The following is an 18,852-nucleotide window of genomic DNA, read 5'->3' as shown; positions in this document are numbered from 1 at the left end:
AAGGCCATACATTTAGAACTTGTAGGGGATTTAAACACAGAGTTTTTTGGGTGCACTGAAGAGATTTGTAGCGCGGCGAGGACTTGTAGAAAACATTTACTCCGATAATGGGACAAATTTCGTAGGGGCTCAAAATGAACTAAAGATCCTATTCAAAATAAGTGAATTCAATAATCAGGTCTTAGCCTATTTAGGAACGAAAAAGATCCACTGGCACTTTATTCCGCCGCGAGTGCCACATTTCGGGGGAATTTGGGAAACTGGGGTGAAATCAGCCAAATTTCATTTGAGAAGGGTGTTAGGGAACGCACATTTGACGTACGAGGAGATGTATACTCTGTTGACAGGTATAGAGGCATGTTTGAATTCGCGTCCCTTGTGCCCGCTGACCGACGACCCCAACGACGTGGACGTGCTGACGCCAGGTCATTTTCTCATCCGTGCACCATTGACGGCGATACCGGACAAGGACTTTACCGAGGTACCGATAAATCGCCTCAGCCGTTGGAGACACGTAGAAAAGCTCCGACAGCATTTTTGGCAGCGATGGTTTCGGGAATATCTGAGTCAGCTGTAAGCAAGGAGTCGATGGCAGCATCAAGAGACTACGTTGGTTCGTTGGTGCAACCCGGGACCTTGGTGCTACTTCGAGACAGCACACCACCGCTGCACTGGAAGATGGGCCGAGTAGAGGAGATCCACCCCGGCAAGGATGGGGTCATCAGAGTTGTATCCGTCCGGGTGGAAAACAAGGTAATCAAAAGAGCCGTCAGAACTCTCAGTGTGTTGCCGATGATGTGAGTGCTTTAAATCAGTGGCGTACCGATTAAATGACAAGCAGTGTTAGGTTAAGTCATAGTTTGTAACAACAATATTTCCAATTATTGTAAATAGGATTAAGTAGATTGAGCCTGGCGATTCAATGAGCGCCGGGATGTTGCGGATGTTACAGCCGATGGGCCTCAGCGGGGTGGGGAAGCAACGCCCACTCTGGAGTTGGACGCTACCTACCCCAACATTATAAATTCCAAGAATATTAAAAATTCTGAGCTCTTGTCTCGATTCTTGCCTCGGTCTTCACTCGTTTCTTGTCGCGACTCGTAATTGTTGTCTGAAATTCTCGTTAACAATTGTGTAATTCAAGTAGTTTAAGTGTTGAGTTTTAAATAAACAAAGTTCAAGCAAACTACATATATAATTGGTCATCCATTGTGATCCTCAACTACAAAACTGGTCATCCATTGTGACCGCAAATATCTTCATCTATCGAGATTGGTCCTTCGAGCAATACACAAAAATTGGATCATCCATTGTGGTCCAAGTCAGCACGAAACAGGAACTATAAATCGTGCATAAGAGTTTTCGCGTTACGTTCCATTAAAATAACCGGTACGCTATTCACGAGCAATTACCGTAATCGCTTATTGTAATAGAGTTTTCGCGTTACGTTCCGTTAAAATAACCGGTACGCTATTCGCGAGCAATTACCGTAATCGCTTATTGTAATAATGAATCGGTTACGCTATTGCCTAGCAACACCGGCGTTAGCGTACACGGTTATCTGAAAAACGTAACGCGAAAACTCTCTAATGAATCGGTTACGCTATTGCCTAGCAACACCGGCGTTAGCGTACACGGTTATCTGAAAAACGTAACGCGAAAACTCTCTAATAGAGAGTTTTCGCGTTACGTCACGTCACGTTACGTTACGTCACCTCTATACGACCGTAAATAGTGTTATACGTTAAACGCTAATACCGTTACGCTAGGCCATTTTCACTCTGCGAATGGGCAGCTGTCATAATAAGGTCAGTGTTGCCAAACTGGTGCTTTCATAAATTTATTTAGTGCCAAAAAATGTAAATTCAGGTTCAGCTGAAATCTAGTGTTCTATCACAATTTCAATTTCAAGCAGTAAAATTAAAATCTGATCGTATGAGAATTTCCCATGTTCCATTATAGGATATGGGAATTCGACCTCTATAGAATTCGATAATTTCGAATTCGATGTCGTGGGATGGTGGTCTGTGGAACCTGCGGCGGGGGTGGGAATGCGGGATGGTGGGAAGGGGCGGGATTGGCGTTGGCGGGAACACAACACACAACATAACAATCATAAAAGCATAACTGCTAAACTGTTCCTAGCAACTGTTAGTACTGTTACTTGTTACTGTTTCTCAGACATTTCATTGTAAATTGATCATAACAATACATCTGGGAATAGTCACAAAAATTGGATCTACAGTGACCTTATGGCTGAATATTTTGGTGACCAACCAAATGTAATACCCATCGCGGGATGTTCAAGCCATGAACCCACAAAAGCCATCCAAAATATTTTTACATCGCAGTGTTAATAAAGCATCTGTACTATCAACGGAATTGAACATGGAGCAGCCACCTAATGGTACAAATAACGAAGTAGCAAAAAAAAATTCTTTGAAAGCAACACGTGTTCGTAATACACCGAGAAATGAATTTTTACATTGGTTAAAAGACTATGAAAAAAATGTACAAAAAAAAACACAAATGGCTAGGCAGTAAAAAATTTTTTAACTTTTTTCAATAGAGGGCCCTGCAATAATATGTTAAATTAAATTTACAAAAAAAAAAATTTTTGCGATTTTAGGTAATTTTTTTAGTTCAAACAAAAGCTGTATTCTTTTTATAAAATAACCTGCTTAATAAAATCTAATATAAGTAAATTTTTATTTTAAAATTACCAACAGATATAGATTTCTGCAGAAAGTTATATCTAACTGTGTGTAGGTGCCGCTGCGTTTCGGACTGTTTGTTTTGTTCACGACCTGCTGTAATAACCGGCCTGTTCATTTCATTAAAAAAGCATTGCGAAAATGTTTCCGAGAAAGAGCCAATTTTCGCCGATGAGGGCGCCACAGTACGGGCGCTTCTAAAGAATAAAAATGCGGAAAAATATGTTTAGACATGATTCTGGAGTTAAGATTGAGTACAGTAAGTTCATATTTTCTTTCTAAAACAATACTGAATACAATCGTATTTTTGTATTTTTTATTTTAAATTCGAATGTCATTTGAACGAGAAAAACTCTCGGTGACAAAAACTTAAGATGAATAATATCGCTTTGCGGGGATCACTCAAATTACACTTTTGAACAGGCCGGTTATAATACAGCAGGTCGTGGTTTTGTTATTATATCAAATGGTTATTGTTGACAGTTTGTTGACAGACAAAACAAATTTTGTTTGTATAAAAATATTTGTATTTATTTGATTTTAAAGCCATAATAATGGAACATGTGGAAGATCCAAGTGAAGAAGAGATAGAGTATTGTACGCCGCCTGAAATGCAAATGTGCACGACGTTTCGCTTAATTTGCTATCGGAAAAATCAAGAGACAAATATCAGCTTCAGTATAAAATTATTGCAGTCATGTTGTGTAGGAAGAAAAATAATGTGTAAACCTTGCCAGTAAAGTGATTTTTCCAGGCTTCAAGAAGTGTCCAGGCTCGCTAAAGCTCGCCTGTACATTTATTCTTTCAGCCTGGAAAAATGACACTTTACCGCCTAGGTCTACAATATACTATTGTATGTTGTGTTTACAATAAAAGTTTATTTTCAAATATTGTCTTCATACATAGCAACAGAAAACGCTAATAGTATATGTATATAGGCAGGTGTGTCAAATCTATAATCTACGGTGATTCCATAAATAATTAACAATAACTTGTCTTAAGTTATTTCCATCTTCATTATCATCACCACAAGTTGGTATCAATCTTATTCGATCATCGTCTCTTCCTTCGAGAATATAATGACTAACATCTTCACTTGTTAGTAAACACATATTATGCAAAACACAGCAAGCTACAACTGTGTTCATCATGTGTTGAGGGTCTTTCATTTGAAGGTATGTTAAACGTCTAAACCTTCCTTTGAGCAATGCAAATGCATTCTCAATTATTACTCTAGTTTTTGACAAGCAAGTATTGTAATTAGTTTGTTGAGGTGTTAAATGACCATTGTTACGAAACGGAGGAAGAAGCCATTCTCTGCATGGATAAGCTGCATCACCAATTATGTAGTAATTGCGTCGTGGACACTTCCAGGCCATCTGATATCTACAGGGTTATTCACGAGAGGGGTATTTCTGAATTTCTTTTTGCCGCAACCCATTATACTCATTGCAACAATATCTTGATTTCAAATTTTGAAAATAATTATAACTGAATCCACGACGGCTCTTAGTCCTGTCTCTTTGACGTTAAAGCAAAAAAGACTGATATGATCCTCATTTTGGAGAGCGTGGAAGGAATTCTGTCGCCGCTGCCGATGTTTCCAAGCCGATGGTAGACACTTCGAACACCTTTTACATTAACTTAATTTGTTAATTTATTTGTTGAATTTTGATTAAATACAGGTTATCTGCCAATCTGACATTTCTGACAAATCTATTCAACTTACTTTGATTTCTAATTTAAAAGAAATAACACATTTGATTTAGTAGTCACTGCCATTGTATTGGTGGTTGCGGCAAAATAAAAATTCAGAAGTACCCCTCTCGTGAATAACCCTGTATATCTGAAAACATCATATTTGGAAGGCTTATGCCTTGGAGAATAACAGAATAGAAATTTTTTCTGTTAAAATAATCAACTGAGTTCTCCACAGGTCTCTTTACAGGAATATGGCAACCATCAATAGATCCAAGTACATTTGGCAATCCATATGTGCTAAATTAGTTTGAAATATGGGGTTTCTCATCATCAGAGGGCCATTTGATAAATAATTTACATAAATCAGTCAAAATAACTGCCACACGATGAATGGAATAAAATACTTGCGATTTGGATACATTAAATCTATCAGCTACACTTCGATAGCTTTCTTTGTTTGCTAATACCCAGATTACTAGAGTTAAGCCGGCCTGAGATATGTCATTTGGTGGGGGTGCGCGAAGACGGAAAACAGTCGGACGAGTTCATCTTTCGTAAAATAGGGGTGTTCAACAGATTAAAGGTCAGCTGATTTTTTCAGTGACCGGTGAACGAGTAAAAGTTTCCATTTAACTGTTTTTTGAGTAATTTAAGTGATTTGTCCGCGCAGATTTCCCCCACCAAATGACATATCTTAGGCCGGCTTAACTCTAACAGCAGCGATTTTTCAACAGTAATTTGCTCCCAACCACCTAAAGACTTATCTCGTTTGACAAATTCTGGGCAGCGAGCAATATGATTCAAAATGACGAAAGTGGCTTCTAAATGTACAAAATGAATAAAATGGTACGGTATTTTCACAATATCCAATTATTTTGGTAATTACATCATTCGTCATTCTTGAAAAATATGTTTGTGGTAAAAACATTAAAGATATACATCCATTTTCAAAACCTTACAATTCAATAATTCTTTGTGCAATTACATTATGGTTTAGAATATAATCGTTGTCCTCAAAGAGCACATGAATTAATTCTTCTTCTTCTGCTTGGTGCATTAATTGCACACATGTTAAACCATTCATATTACTTGTACTATTCTGAATTCTGATACTATTAAATGCATTCGGTGAATAGGTGATTCAGTACGAATTAGTATTGGTATTTACAAACAAACCATAGAAACAAGCGGTACCTATATGACAGTGTTGCTGAAGTTGGTACAATTGTACCACATGTGGTACAACGCACATTTTGTCAGTACAGTGGTACCCCAATAGCAAATTTGGTATAATTTTAATAATTCGGCGTTTTGTTTTTTTTAATTTGATGTAAAATTTTTGGTGGTATTGGTAACATTGACGTTCCTAACGTCATTCGTGTCATCGTGTCAAACGTCTCGTCGTCTCGGCTTCGGCTAGTCGCCTTGGGCTAGTCGGCTGTGAAAAGTGTCAAGGTCTTTGTAAAATTGAAATAACTGACATAAGTTATAAGTTCATTTCAATCATTTCATCATTTTCAATATTTTAATATTAATGGCAATGGCATAGTGCAGTAAGACTAAGAAGATAGTCACTAGTCAGTAGTCAGTAAGAAATAGTTGTAGTAGTGTTGTGAAAATGGACAGGTACTTGAATATCAACTAAAAATTATAGGTAACTATTATTATTTAATAATAGGTTCGTTGTAAGAAGTCCAAAGCCATGTGCATCTTCAAGCACAACAAATGAAACAAATCAAGTAGAAAAAAGCCCTGTTGAAGTATCAGAAAAATTAGCAAAAAAAAAAAGAAGAAAGGGACTGTTGACCGACACTTTCGAGCAGAATGGACGGAAGAGATTAGCTGTTTGATTGAAAAAAATGGAAAAACATATTGTAAATTGTGTATGATTTATATAAAAGGAGGTGGGTATCATGTGAGAAGACATGCCAAATCAACATTGCATATGAAAAAATTCAATGCAGCTAAAGATACTCCAGAAGCAAGTGTCCTTTTAAAAGTCCATCAACCAACAATTGCAGAACAAACCAAAATTATGGAGCAAAAAATTATTGCATTTCTATGTGACAATAATTTGTCGTTATCCCTAGTGAATGAATTGATCCCATTTTTAAAAGAACTAATACCAGATAATGAGATTTTAAAAAATTTAAAACTTAAAAGAGACAAAGCCACAGATATCTTGAATCATGATTAAGGACCATATTCAAAAAAATTAACTTTGGACAAACTACGTGAAGGAAAGTTTTCGATAATAATTGATGATACCACAGATGTCGGAACTAAAAAAAGTCTTGTAGTTCTTGCAAGATTCTTTAATAAAGACCTAAATAAAGTAAAAGATCACTTTGTCGATTTGATAGAAGTGAGTGATGCCTCTGCAAAATCTTTATTTAACTCTATTAAATTGTTGTTGGACTCTAATAACATTCCCTATAATAATTTGATTGGGTTTGGCGCTGATAACGCTAGTGTAATGATGGGGAACCTTGGAGGAGTGAAAGCAAAACTTCAGGAAATCTCCCCCCATATTGTAATCCAAGGATGTGGGTGTCATTCACTTCACCTGTGTGCTAGTGCTGCATGCAAAAAATTACCAAATTGTGTGGAACAATTTGCACGGAATGTGTATACTTATTTTTCCCATTCTCCTAAACGGCTAGAGGAACTGAAGGAGTTCGAAATGTTTTTAGAAGAAAAGCCCACAAAGCTTTTATACCCTAGTCAAACGAGATGGCTCTCATTGAAAGTAAGTTAGTTATAATTTGGGTATTATATTTCATTATTAAAGGTTTTTTTTTCAGCAAGTGTGTTCAAGAATATTGGAGCACTGGCCGTCACTATTTTTATTTTTTCAAAAAGCTGCTTTGGGAGACGACTTGCCAGCAGCCCGAACAATTTTTAATGCATTGCAGAATGATATTTTCAAGTTATATTTACAATTGAGGCGTTAATTTCAAAAACAACATATGTCCAAAATTGATGAAATCTAAGGTAACTAGATCAACACACTACGTATAAAGGTACCGCCATCAGTGATTTTTTATGCCTGTCCTTGTCGCACAATCCACTCAAACTGGGGATAAAAAAAAACACCATCTAAAAATGATTTGACGTAATTTGACAAAAACTAGTGTCATTATTCTGCTGCATATTTAATAATCCTAGTTCAAGATTCATCTAACTTATTATTTCCTAACAGTTTTCGTTTGTGTTTAAGTATTGTCATTTATTTCTTTGTTCTCGTTACATCTTTTAACTTGGTTCAGTTACTTGCGTTTATTTTAATACTTTAACATGGTCAGTAACAAGTGTTGTGTTAGCTAGTGTTAGCGGCTGTTCAAGTTCTAAAAAAAATGGATTTAAATTCTTTTATGTTTCAAACGATAAGACACCCGTTACATATACCTACTTATATACAGTAACAAGCAATTTAATATTAGGAGTCAAAAACAGAGTACGGAGGGAACAGTGGCTAAAATAATTTAGACTGTCTGTAAGTTCGTGCTCCAATCGTGAACTACAAATCTGCTGTGTAAGTATCTACACACATAATAAAGTAAAGATTTAGTTTTTCTTATGTTAGGTGATATATGTATGTGGCTATAGTAAACTTAATATTATTTTAATTTGCAGAAACATTTTAGTAAAGATAACTTCTTTTGGGCTGAAGATTTTCAGCGATTGAAACCTGAAAGATCCGCAAAATGTGACAGTAAAAATATGGGACTGAGAAGAGCAGTTCAAAATATATTTTGATATTGTATTTTTAAACGATTAAAAATTTGGTAACTTGTTTGGGTTTTATTAGTGGTGTTTTTGTAAATTTTAATTAAAAAGATATCAGCAACCAGTAAAACATTTCAGTTATTTTCTCTATGACTATCCACATAGAGAAAATAAAATACTATAGAATGAAAAGAACCTAATAAATTTTTGGAAAATCGTTTAGCGCACCCTCACCACACCGCAAGAGGGCGCAAATGTTTTAAAAAGTCAAAACTTTAAAATCAAAGTAATCTCAATAATCTAAAAATCAGTTAAAGCAGTGTCAATCTTTATGTCACTATCTTGTAATTCAAAATGAGGCTGTGTCACGTTCACAAACAATGTAGTACCGCTGCTCAGATTGCTAAATTTGTTGTTGAGAGAATCAAGCAAAATTTATATAGAAAACAATCAACAAATTGATAGAAAAATAATACTTCAAGACCAAGAGATTACACCATTATTTGATACACCTCATCTTATTAAAAGAATTAGAAATTATAGGATAACAAAAGATTTGGTTTGGGAAGTAAACGAAGAAATTTTAAGTGTAAAATTGGACCATGTAGTGAAGGTTTGTCTTTATGATTCAGCGTGGGGCGAATTAAGAGCCCTCCACAAAGTTACGGACATGCAGATAAGATCCAAAAGATGTCCTATGCAACTCAAGTTTTGAGTCATCATAATCACGCTATTAGTTAACTGTGGTAATTTCTAATAACATTGTTGTTAATAATCTAATATATTTAACTACTTTAATATATTTTAACTAACAGGTAGAACAAACCTAAATGATGAAAACTTGGGAACTGCAAAAACAATAACTTTTTTGACAAACTCTTTGATAATAATCTGGAGGGAGGGACATTTGGCCCACGTTGCGAGAAACCTCTTGCTTGTGGAGTTTACAAAAATCCGGGGCACACAAAATTTTGGCAGGAAGCAGTCCTACATTTACGCAATATGTACCTACTTTTGAAAAATTTTTGGATTAAAAAAACAGCACTTCCTTCCATAAAAAAAAAACTGAATGAAAACATTGGAGGATTTTTGGATTTGTACTAAAATTTAGCAGAAAGTGGCAAGTGTGAGTTTTTTAGAGTTTGTAAAAAATGTTAATAAGATTCATAATAGTTTCAAAATTATATTGAGTAACATAACTTCGGCCGATAATATTAAAAGCAAAATTTCAACGGTAATTCAAACATAAGAACCTAATGTTAATTTTTCGTTCACTTAAAAATAAAATTGAAGATGAAATTATTGGTAAAATATGTAATTCATTTAACCACATTTACATTAAGGGGTAAAATTTAATTTTAAATGTTAGGATACGAGAACGATGAGCATTTAGGAATAATATTTATAAAAATAAAGTAGAACTGTATCAAAGACGGTTGAAAATAAAATATCGAAAGTACCTATTGTTGGCGTTTTAATTTGTTGTGAAAATTTGCAATGATAAAAAATCAAAGGAAAGGTAAACGCATCCAGTAGGCTGTGATTTTGCACCGTCACCAGGATAAGAGATGGCGGTAAACGCTTTGTGCCCAAAAAATGTATAGGGAGTTTGCGTTCTACTATGATGAAATCCATAGAAAAAATAAGTATAATCTAGAATACAAAGTCTCTTACAAAATTTGTGTCAGGGTTGTGAGCACCGCTAGTGTATGCGGTCTGCACTTCGAGAATCATTACTTTGCTGCAAATAATAAATTGAACTGTACCCACTTTAAGAATTCCATACAGTAAGTTTAATGATATTTACATAAAATGTCATGTATACATTTTGCTTTTTTAGAGCAAACATCAAAAGACCAACTATTTTATCTGCAAGATGAAGTAATACCTTCCGTCAGCTTACAAACTCCTGAAACTCCCACCTTGTTACAAAGCAGGAAGTTCGAGCCTTTCAAATCTGGAAAAAAAGTACCTACTGTCACCTACTGCCAACAAATTGTATCAGTCCTTGTTAAAATTTAAAAAAGTGGCACGTATCAATAAAATTAGGGCAACTTCTTATCGAAAACAGTTACGGTTGGCTAAACAATTTTACATTAAATTGAAAAGCTCAGTATTGGGGAGTGATGCTACAAATTTTTATCTATCACAATTGAAAAAGCGAAATATCCAACCAAAAGGACGCAGATACACCACTGATGAGAAAGTTGTGGCTCTAGCACTATTTAAACAATCTGGAAGAGCGTACTCAAAATTAAAAATTAAAAGAAATTAGATATAAAAAATCGCAAATAAAATTGTGTTTATTTTTTTTATATTTTTGAATTTAATGATAAATTTAGTAATTATACAGGGTGGTCCCGATATAACCTGCCAAAAAAATTCTGGGTCATTAGAAGGATATAACAAGTTCAAAAAACCCCCCTTCGTTAGGTCCAAAATAATGGGGATAAATTAACCTCTATCCACACCCATTCGACGCTGCTGACCACAAAAATACGTACCTACTCAGGAATTAATTGTTGGTGTTTGTAAGGATGACAGTATCTAAGCAACATAGGTACCTGTATTGTTTATGCCAAATCTCAAATCTGACAAACTAAATCAAATTAATGACATTTATTGAAAACGCTGTACACTGTGTGCGTTAATTCACCAGCTTATTTAGGTACAAAAGCTGATTTTGTAGACTGAGATGAATGAGTAATAAATAAAGTGGTGTTCCTCAATGTGTAAATAAATGTAGAGGTAGTGTGTGCAAAATTGTGGAAGAACTGTGTAATAAGAGTATCATCTTAATTGTGGTTAAATAGCCAAAATAATGTATTGAATACATTTATTTACACTTTACATATTCGTACTTTCAACTCTAACTGAGAATATCTACTAACTAATGAAAGGTAAACTAGACATTATTTTATAATAAATGTTCTGTGTGCCTTCCGTTGGCATTTAAGCACATTTGAGTAGGCCGGTACCAATTTTCATAAACAATTCAGCATTTCTGGGTTTTTACGAATCTGGTTCGCGGCGTCTGTTACGCGTTTCTGGAGTTGGCCTTTTGTATTTATTTCAACTTCGTATACCAAATCTTTCGTGTGGCCCCAAAAATTAAAATCCAGAGGGATTAAATGGAGGATCGGGGACGCCATCGTATTGGAATCAGTCAGAACCAACCTCACGTAAATGCAGATGTGGCTCCACAAAAGTACAACGAGACGGAAGGACTCCTTCAGGAAAACGCTCGCCGTATGGTAGCCTTGCCGGTCTTGAATTACCACGTGTTTCGCTAGAGTAAATGCAAATCGGCGAATTCTTGTTTCGTGAATTTCATAACTTTTTGAGAGATTCGCAAATTTAAAATTAAACTTGACAAATGTCATAGATGTTGCAGGTACCGTTGCTAAAGAAATCGCAGCCAAGTAACCAGAATTACCTTTTTAAAACCGATTAACTCATTAGCGTACAGCAAATTTTGACCAAATTTTCAATTATTTTTATCTCTAAAACGAAAAGACTTTTATTAGAAACATTTTTTGTGTATGAGTTCTACTCATCCTCACCTATTACTGGATTTCTTCTGGCAGGTTATATCGGGACCACCCTGTATATTTTGTTTCAGCACTTCGAATTTTTCACTCTATTCGAATCTAAATTTTAGCAACGTGGCAGGTTTTGGATGGAAAGCAAGAAGTTTAATGGATAAATTTGACTAAAGTTTCTTCATTAAACTCCTGTTTTTGCATACAGGGTAAGTCACGTTGCCAAAATTTACCTTTGAATGGAGTGAAAAATTCATTCTGAAACACACATAATATTATTGGCAAAAAGGAGGGGAATATGGAATCACATAGTAGGCTTTGAAATTTTGCACCCACCACAAGCCGATAGATGGCGTCAATCAGAAAAAAATCTATGGAGTTTGCATTCTAGATTATACTTATTTTTTCTATGATGAAATCCATAGACAAAACAGTAAACCTATAGAACGCAAACTCCCATAGTTTTTGTGCCCCGACGCCATCTACTGGCTTGTGGTAGGTGCAAAATAAGACACAGCCAGCTGGATATCCTGGCTTTTTTATTTATTTTAATTCTCAAAATAATTTATTTATGAAATTAAAAGACTACATTTATTTTGAAGTTTTTATTTTCAATTTTTTTCGATACATTTCCATTGCATTTTTATAAATTTTGATTTGGTGTTTCTTTTCCTCAATTGCAACAAACAGAGATTTATGGCTTCCTCACCTTCAAAATTTTGCTCTTTATTTTGACATTGAATTTTGCATGTAACGTTTTCGGTACATTGCAGCCCGTAGTTGCAGCCCGAATTTTGGATTAACATTCTGGCTTTTTATAATTTTGATTATGCTCAGCTTTTCTTATTTTCTTTTTGAAACTTTCACAAAAATTTATACCTTCATTACTACATAAAACAGGATTTACACAATTTACTTATAGCGTCTTCAGTAGAAATATCGTAGATCAGTAGATCGGATGAAAATTCTATAAAAAATAGTGTTCAGTTAAAATGTAATTATTAATATTTTTTACTATTACTGAAAGTAAGTCTGGACGGGAAAAGGAGGGAAGTTGTATTGAGTCGAGGGTACGGCCACATTCAGCAATCTATTGTTCGTGCCGAAGTATTTGCTGGTAAAATGAAGTCCACACACAGTGTAGCTGTTATACCTACACTTTAATAGGCTACAAAGTTGATAACTGCTTGTTACCCGTGTTTTTAATCCATTCCGTAAAATGCCCAGGATATTTAATTGGATTTGAAAATCTATGGCGAGTTCCACATGGTTTAAATACCTTTGCACTCTGCAAATTTTCGTAACAGTAGATTAATTATTTATGACTTAATATGTCAAAATATATATTTTTTTTTAATTTTGGCATAAGTTTCCGAGATTTTTATTTTTATAAAACGGCAGCGTCCCCTGACGGCTTGTGGTGGGTGCGTTTCCCAAAAAACCGATAAAATGCATAGGAGTTTGCGTTCTATAGGTTTACTGTGTTGTCTATGATGAAATCCAGATATTAGCGGCATCTTGTAGATTTTTTTGCAACCTATATGTTGGTGCTGTTTGTTCGTTTAAAAACCTCACATATACAGATTTACAGCGCTTTGATTGGCTAATTCGGCAAAAACAGCATTAGTCCACACCAGTTCAGTTAAAAACAGCACGTGTCCAGGACATGTGATGTTTTTGTTGGAAACAAGATTCTAACCTACAATTAATAAATTATTACGCTGTTATTTGGTGCAACCGGTGTTTTAACATTAAAACTAATTAAACTAATTTCACAAATTTAATTAATTAAACTAATTAAAACTACAAAATGAACGCAGTTAACAATGATGATGCCAATAATCAAACCAACTGGCCTAGAAGGAAAAGAAAGTAAAAAAAACAGTGCAAATACGAGATGCCAAAGTAAAAGGTTTGGAACATACCATTCTTAAAAACCAAGCAGTAGCTGCCCGAGCAACAGGTGCTGATTGCAGGTACGCGCTTGTTTTTTAATGTAAAAGTGGGAATAACTACATGTTAATTTACCTATATAGATGCAAAATCTTAAAGTGCTATGAGAAGATCGATATAGAGACCAGACAAATCATTTTGCAGAATTTTAATGATATGGATACAAAAAACGACCAGGATTCCCATTTAGCAGGATTGATCACTTTGAAACACATTTCCAGGCGCAGATCAAGAGGTACTCCAGAAGAAGGGCAAAAACCTCACGCAGCGTCCTATTTATTTAAGTTGAGAAATCAAGGACATGAAATCATGGTTTGCAAAACTGCATTCATCAATCTGCATGGTATAACATCAGCTAGATTACGAAGAATTCAGATAAGTTTGGTGATGACTGGTGCATCACCAAAAGATTTAAGAGGGCGTCATAAAAATCGACCGACTGAATATCCGACGGAACTGCTTAATCTAATCGAAATGCATATTAACAGTTTTCAACCAAGACAATCGCATTATACACGACGCAAGAACCCAGAGCGTATGTATTTGTCGGAATCTCTGACAATCAAAGATATGCACAGAATGTTTGTAGCAGAATATTGTTTGAACATTCCTTATAACGTGTATTGGCATATTTGTAGAACTAAGTTCAACATAAAATTTGGATATCCGAGATCTGATACGTGTGCTGAATGTGATTCGTTGTTGCATAAACTTAACGCTAAAGATATAACAGATGAAGAAAAGGGTAAGCTGTTAATGCTAAAAGAGTTACACTTAAGGAAAAGTGAAGCATTTAGGGCCATAAAAAAGAACTACAAAGCTAAAGCTCAAGCTGGAGAAGTTTTATGTTTCACTTTTGATTTCATGCAAAATCTTCGGCTGCCTCACATTCCAACAAATCCAGTATTCTTTTCTCGTCAACTGTGGTATTATATATGTCGGCGCCACTCGTGGAAAAGATTTATTTTGTTATTTTAATGCTTTGGCTGTATTCCTTATACCAAATAGAGTTATTTTTAGAAACATGTTATCACTGTTCTTAAGAACGCGTCAGCGGGGCAACCCCTGACGAACAGAACGTTCGTGTGTGACGCGAGGGTAGTACCAGAATAACTGGAGAGTGGAGCGTTAGGTACACGCGTCGGCGGGAACTAATGATAAATGAACATCAGGTAAAAGCCTTTTTTTGGTTTTTTTAGTACTTGAGCAGCATTATGTCGATCCTGGCTGTGGTCCAGATGAATATTGTGTCGATCCTGGCTGTGGCCAGATGAATATTGTGTCGATCCTGGCTGTGGTCCAGATGAATATTGTGTCGATCCTGGCTGGGGTCCAGATGAATATTGTGTCGATCCTGGCTGCGGTCCAGATGAATATTGTGTCGATCCTGGCTGCGGTCCAGATGAATATTGTGTCGATCCTGGCTGCGGTCCAGATGAATATTGTGTCGATCCTGGCTGCGGTCCAGATGAATATTGTGTCGATCCTGGCTGCGGTCCAGATGAATATTGTGTCGATCCTGGCTGCGATCCAGATGAATATTGTGTCGATCCTGGCTGCGGTCCAGATGAATATTGTGTCGATCCTGGCTGCGGTCCAGATGAATATTGTGTCGATCCTGGCTGCGGTCCAGATGAATATTGTGTCGATCCTGGCTGCCGTCCAGATGAATGTTGAGTCGATCCTGGACACGGTCCAGATGAATATTGTGTCGATCCTGGACGCGGTCCAGATGAATGTTGAGTCGATCCTGGACGCGGTTCAGATGAATATTGAGTCGATCCTGGACGCGGTCCAGATGAGTACTGAGTCGATCCTGGATTAGCCCCAGATGAGTTATGTGTACCAATAACTGTTTATTACGTTGATCCTGGACCAGGTCCAGATGAGCCTGCTTGTTGAGTATTGTATTTAGTCGATCCTGGTTTAATGCCAGATGAGTCATGCCACCGCGCGTTGTGTTTAGTCGAGAAATGTTAGATTGTCAGGAAAGGCCGAACGTGTCTAATAGATACAATTTGCTGTAGTTACAGTTACCTTTCCATAAGGATGCCCGAGAACGGGCATAGTGTCAGAATGGCCCGTGTCGGCGCCACTCGTTTAAAAGATTTATTTTGTTATTTTAATGCTTTGGCTGTACTCCTTATACCAAATAGAGTTATTTTTAGAAACATGTTATCACTGTTCTTAAGAACCCCTGACGAACGGAACGTTCGTGTGTGACGCGAGGGTAGTACCAGAATAACTGGAGAGTGGAGCGTTAGGTACACGCGCGCAGACCGTTACGTTCTTTATTCCCTTTATTTATTACAAATATCAAATAATAATGTCTTGGCGACTACCTCATCCTGTTATTCTGACATATATTTGGAATTCATGATCTAGCAACAAATGAGGCTGCCATGTATACTTACCATGAGGGCCAAGCTAAAAAAGGCGCAAATGAAGTCACATGCTTCTACATTATTTGAATAATAGAGCCTTACCTTCTCGGAATATAGTACTATTCAGCGATGGTTGTCCGGGTCAAAACAAGAATTATGTAATGCTACATTTTCTGTACATGCTAGTACACTGCTTAAAAATCTTTGACACGGTGAACTACATTTTTCCCATGAGAGGACACTCGTACCTACCAAATGACCAGGACTTTTCCCTGATCGAGAAAAAGAAACGAAAAGTGGGAAAGGTTGAAATTCCACACGAGTGGGACAAGCTTATCCTTAATGCTCGAGCCAACCCTAGCCCTTTTGACTTGGTAAAAGTTGATACTAGCCGTATATATGATATTAAAGCAGCTACGGATCCATTTTTTCTAAAAACTGCCAAGCCACCGATAAAAATAAAAGATGTTAGAATAATAAAAATCGAAAAAAAATCACCGTTAATTTATCTGAGAGATTCTTACCATGGCCCGTGGAGATCCAGCATTGTACGCAACAAGCTGGGTATGCCTATGGGATTAGACCTAAAAGTTGTGTATGATAAACCCAACGAAATAGCTCCAGTGAAAATCCAAAATCTCCAAACCCTAATGGGATTTCTCGAATATCCAGAAAATAAGCAATTCTATGAAAAAATCTTTTCGCAGAACAGTAGTTGCACCTATGGAAGTGGAGAACCAGAAGTAGAAAACGAAGATAATAGCAGTGGGTGTGACGAATAGGTCAAGCATTAGGTCACTTTTCATTTAAGTTTATAAATTTGTTGTTTTTTGAGTGGACATTATTTTTTTTAAGGATTTATTTTATGTTATCTTTTCAGTTATTAAACTTTATTTAGTTGTAGCCCATATTATTAATGCAAAAACTTTCTTTTTCAGTTAAAAACAACATTTGTCCAACGGTTTTTATTTATTTTTTTACTTAACACAGTAAATTGACAAACTGCTTTGCCACATATGTCTATTAGAGACTCATTACATGTTACAAAAAAAAATTCGAAACTATAAGTTTAAAGGTTACTAAGATAAATAGTTTTTATCGATTTTCTCAAAACTTCATTTTTGGACATGTTGTTTTTGAAATTAACGCCTCAATTCTTAGAATTTAATTTAAAACTACAGTAGAGTCGCGATAAGGTGAACACCCCATAAGGTGAACACCTCGGTAAGGTGAACACTCAAAATTTTCTACATAAGGTGAACAACTGAAACCTCGATAAGGTGAACAAAACAAAAACACTTTTTTATTGCATATAATGCAATTTTATTTTTATATTCCTCGGAATTTTCTTGTATCGTTTCTTGTAATTCCAAGTAACTGCTCCTAACTTCCATAGATTATGTTTCTGCAAATCTGCACGTGTTCATTTCAGTTCAGATTTTTGTGGTGTATTGGTGTATTCGTGTAGTGTCTCTCTAAAGATGAAAACACTTACATTAACAGCTAAAGGTGAGATCATAAGAAAACTTGATGAAGGGTATAGCGTGACTGCCCTTTCTCGCAATTATGGTGTTGCTAAATCTACTATATGTGGGATTCGAAAGAAGAAAGAACACATTTTTAAGGCTCTCAAAAATTCATTTTCGGGTATAAATAAACAAAAACGAATAAAATAAAAAAGGCAGAACTTCCGAAAATGGAGGCAGCATTATAAGCATGGTTTATGAAAATGCGGCGTAGGCATTTGCCAGTTTCCGGTGGAATGCTAAAAGAAAAGGCAAAACATTTCAATGGTGTTTTAAAGGAAAGCAAACATTTTAATAACAGCCAAGGATGGCTTCAGAACTTCAAAAAAAGATTTGGTACACGTTCATTAAAAATTTCTGGGGAAAAGCTTTCTTCAAATATTGAAGCAGTAGAGCCTTTTAAAAATGTCTTACAACAGAGAATTGAAAAAATGGGTCTTTCCAAAGACCAAATTTATAACGCCGATGAAACCGGCCTCTTTTGGAAATACCGTCCAGACAAAACGTTTGTGTCTTCTTCGGAGAAAACAGCTCCAGGGCGAAAAGTAGAAAAAGCAAGAATAACTTTCCTCGCATGTACAAATGCCTCTGGCAGGCATAAGATTAAACCATTAATTATTGGAACTGCAAAAAATCCAAGAAGCTTTAAAAACTTTGAAGTGCCAGTTGATTATGACTATTCAAAGAAAGCATGGATGACAGCTGAAATTTTCAAAAGGTGGTTTCATAAGTGTTTTGTACCTCAGGTTGTTTCATTTTTTAACTTAAAGTTTTATAATTTAACGATTTACATATGTATTGTAGGTCAAAAGGTTTCTAAGACTGAATAATTTAGAAAAAAAAAGCACTTTTAATTCTTGATAATGCTCCTTCACATCCAGCGGAGGAAACTCTTCTAAGTGAAGATGGGAAAATCGTAACAATTTTTTTACCTCCAAATGTAACTCCACTGATTCAACCTATGGATCAAAACGTAATTCGTTTGAAAAAACTGCACTATAGAACTGCTCTTTTGTCAACTATAATCACAAATAATGTTAAAGATGTCAGAGAATTTATAAAAAAATTTTGAATTGGAATCAAGATAATCAAGATGAGTCAAAATGAAGATGTTGAAGAAGAGGAAGAAGATGATGGTATTCCTCAACTGGATAATCAAGTTATTGTTTCTTCCAAAGAGGCCATTGCACCTTTTAACACTTGCTTACTTTGGACTGAACAAAATAGCAACAATATAGAAGATATTCTAGTTTTAAAAAAACTTCAAGAATGTGCAGTTCGCAAAAATTTGCAGGCTACTCGA

The 18,852-nt window shown here is 35.8% G+C and overlaps 2 long non-coding RNA genes across 4 annotated transcripts in view; one reads left to right on the top strand and one right to left on the bottom strand.

The window, feature by feature from the left end:
* Nucleotides 1-18,852, bottom strand: part of LOC138136328 (uncharacterized) — a 284,939-nt gene that overhangs the window by 29,156 nt on the left and 236,931 nt on the right. The window lies entirely within an intron of this gene.
* On the top strand, nt 5,714-8,258 carry LOC138137235 (uncharacterized). Its single transcript, XR_011161638.1, has 3 exons — nt 5,714-6,041; nt 6,094-7,164; nt 7,220-8,258. It is a non-coding gene; the product is annotated as an uncharacterized lncRNA (long non-coding RNA).

Source organism: Tenebrio molitor, chromosome 8, assembly GCF_963966145.1.
Source record: "Tenebrio molitor chromosome 8, icTenMoli1.1, whole genome shotgun sequence".
Lineage (NCBI taxonomy): Eukaryota > Metazoa > Arthropoda > Insecta > Coleoptera > Tenebrionidae > Tenebrio > Tenebrio molitor.
This window is presented reverse-complemented; position numbering and strand designations above follow the sequence as displayed.